Source organism: Mugil cephalus, chromosome 18 (genome assembly GCF_022458985.1).
Source record: "Mugil cephalus isolate CIBA_MC_2020 chromosome 18, CIBA_Mcephalus_1.1, whole genome shotgun sequence".
NCBI classification, from domain to species: Eukaryota; Metazoa; Chordata; class Actinopteri; order Mugiliformes; family Mugilidae; genus Mugil; species Mugil cephalus.
In genome coordinates, this window is record NC_061787.1 from 22,812,610 (window position 1) to 22,815,905 (window position 3,296).

At 37.8% G+C, this 3,296-nt stretch overlaps 1 long non-coding RNA gene across 1 annotated transcript; it reads left to right on the forward strand.

Annotated features, from left to right (window-relative positions):
* Positions 1-1,371: 1,371 nt before the first annotated feature.
* LOC124995396 lies at positions 1,372-2,904 on the forward strand. The gene is made up of 3 exons (XR_007110700.1): positions 1,372-1,430; positions 1,584-1,783; positions 2,009-2,904. It is a non-coding gene; the product is annotated as an uncharacterized LOC124995396 (long non-coding RNA).
* The last annotated feature ends 392 nt before the right edge of the window (positions 2,905-3,296 follow it).

The following is a 3,296-nucleotide window of genomic DNA, read 5'->3' on the forward strand; positions in this document are numbered from 1 at the left end:
CAGCTTACAGACACAGTTCTCCGGACCATACACAGTGGGAAGATGTGATTCAAACCCCTGATCGGAATAGGAAATCTAGAGTATGTCACATAAATATGCTAAACCCTTACTTTTCTAGAGAGAGTGTTCCCCCGCCGCCTCCTGCTAGGCCTGTGATGACCGTGGCTGCTGCGCCCCTCCAATACCATCTCGCTGATGATGGGTTGTCGGAGAAAAGTGGTTTGATGCCAGCTGCTCGTTTAAGAAACTCGGAGGTATTAAGTGATTATAGGGTTTTTTGGCTCATCTCTCTCAGTCAACTCGTGCAGATGTCATAACGTTGATTGAAGACAACTTTTTTCCGACCAATTTTTCCGCAATGCTTCCCTCACTCTCAACCTGGCAATATGCGAAATTGTAACCAACGCTGGTGCCTTCTTCTGCAGGATTTTAACCTGCAGATTTGTCACAAGAAGGGCACAGACAACGTGATGCTTTGTCGAGGTCTTCTTAAAATTCTTAGAAATTAAACATCATACATCTGATCCCACTCATCCCAGGCCAGTCTAGTGGTAAAATACTAAAAGATGGTACAGACAAACAGGAATCTAAATACATACACCTGCCACCAGATAAGGGTCAGCCCACACCACATCCACCTCTGATCCATATACAGGGCAACTTAAAAAGTGCTGATATTTCACTATAATTGTTGTTGTTGTTTGGTGCCAGGTTCGACCTGTCATTTACTCATTTTGTGTCAAGTACCAATGTCACTCAGTCAGCCATACATGGGCCACATAAGGGCCTCAATGATTCAACAGAACTGAACCACACATCTACTCCGTACCTGGCCCAGTTATGAGCCATATAATTATATATATTTGGTTAAGTCCTGGTAGAAGAGTGGTTTTATTATGGTTCAGTTAAGGCTCATTCACTTACGAAAGTGGGCCTGGTAAAATGTTTGGGGTAAATTAGTTTAGTTAGACATACAACACGTGTGATTCAGCGCACACAGTTACAGGACTGGATTGTATGCAGCGAAGCTGTGATGTTGTGTCCCACTCCTACTCTATAAACTACAACTCCAATTGTTATTGGTTAAGGGGAGAAATGATTGGCAGAAGTAATGTTTCTGAATTTTTTATAGTTCATGAGCACTAGTTCATGCAGGGTGGAAAACTGACTAATTCAAGTGTAATAAATATGTTTTGAAAACAACTTTATTATGTGCATTGTAGAAGTTGCAGTTTTGCAGAAGCTAAATACAGCACATGTTAGAGATTAAATTGATAACAAGTGATAAGTTTAGGGTTTAAAGTAAACGGATGGGGACAGACTTCTGTATATCTGCTGCATAACATGTGCATGTCCATGTCATTAATGGCAGCAGCAGCAGCAGCAGTCAGACCAGGACCACCAGCCACAGTGGGCTGACACTGTTGATGGTAGGCTAATATGCAGTTTGATTACATTAATTGTGATTAATATATTTTCTTCATCCTACCTATATTAAAGCTGTCTTTATGTTAACATTTAATAAACCGTGGGTTTTGTTGATGATGAAAATGGTTAACTATATTTTACATTGTACTCTCTAGCTGAGGTGTCAAGATGATTTGCACCATATAACGCAAGGTCAAGGCTACAACAAAGGCAGCCAAGACCTCCCCGAAGAAACAACACAGCTGCGTCATATGCACATACCTTCTGCTGTCTTGCCAACAAGAATGCAATAGTTATACCGAAAAAGAGTGTCTCCAGAGGGCAGGGTTGGGTGAGAGGCACTTGTGCTTCCGAGGTATGTCAGTTTTCTTTTTTATAATCCACATTTTGTAGTGTGTGTGTTCATATGTGTGATTGCCAGCTCAAGATCTTACCACAACACACTGAAGGAAAGATTTTCTTTAGATTCAGAGTCAAATTGAATCTTCAAAATGTTGACCTTCTCTGGATTGGACTATTCAATTAATTCATGACAGGGTTCTCCCTGATTTTTTTTAAAGTTCTCATTTTCTTTTGACAGACTTCCTGCTAGAAGCATATTCCAAATTAAGGGATGCTGGAGGATTTGAATTGTTGAGAATTGGTGACACGTCAAGATCTCAACAGCTGGTGCCTCTCCTGTCTTAATGAGGGCTACACTGTACAGTACCTGAAAGACAAAAATCCACCAGGCAAATCCACCAGGCAACAGTTTACGTCCGCCCTCTCCAATGCACTTTTAGCATGGAGCAGGTATGAATTGATTTCATGATTTATATTGTTTGTTATCTTTTAGATGGAACAGTATTACACTGTAGATACAGTATTACAGGAGTATGCTTAATTGAAATTTGGCGTTATGATGTAAACAAACTGCTCATGTTGCTATTGCACTCCTATAAGTTAAATGTCAAAATCCCCTTTCTTGTCAGATGATTTCCCTATAGTTTCATAGGAGCGTGTTCACATATTCCATGTAATGCGTTTATTATTTCACTGATATTTAATTATGTTTTCAAAGGCATTGCTTACACATGCATTTCGTGTCATGTCTTTGAATCTCCAGTAAAGTGATGGTGGAGAGTCAAGGAATAACCTTGGATCCCTGACTCCTTGTCAAAAATTAACCCTTCGAATATTTTGAATGAACCCTGAATATATTGGATGAAACTCTGAATATATTGAATGAAACTTCGAATATATTGAAGATATTCAAGAAAAGTGTTAGCCTTCTGAATTCACTGGCTTTACAAAATGGCATCAACTTGAATTTTTTCCAGTATTTTAATGAACTGGGAAACTTTTTTGCTAGTGGTTGTACTACAAATGACAATAACAGTTTGGAGACTATTTCGCGTCACCTTGAGGATCATATGTCCATTATTGTGACATTCATAGTGCTTGTGAGTAATATTGTTCCTCAAAACATTGCTGAAAGAACTTTATGCGTTACAATACATGTATTATGTGGTAGAAAGTATTTATATTATTGCATTTTTTTTTTACAAACATAACATGATGAAATAGTGTAACAAAAATATTTACCACATTTGTCAGTGTCAGATATTTCTGACAATCCAGGGTCATTTGTACAGCTTCTGTAAAAAAGTGCTTTGGGAACCACTCTGTGCGTTCAAAAGCGCTATATAAATCCAATCCATTATTATTATTATTATTATTATTATTATTATTATTATTATTATTATAAATAAAAAACTGTACTGACAAAAAACATTATTACAGACTTTTGTATTATGTCAGAGCATACAAGTAACTGTTTAAATCAAGTGTAAAATACACTACTACCATTGTCACAAACATGTTTTGAA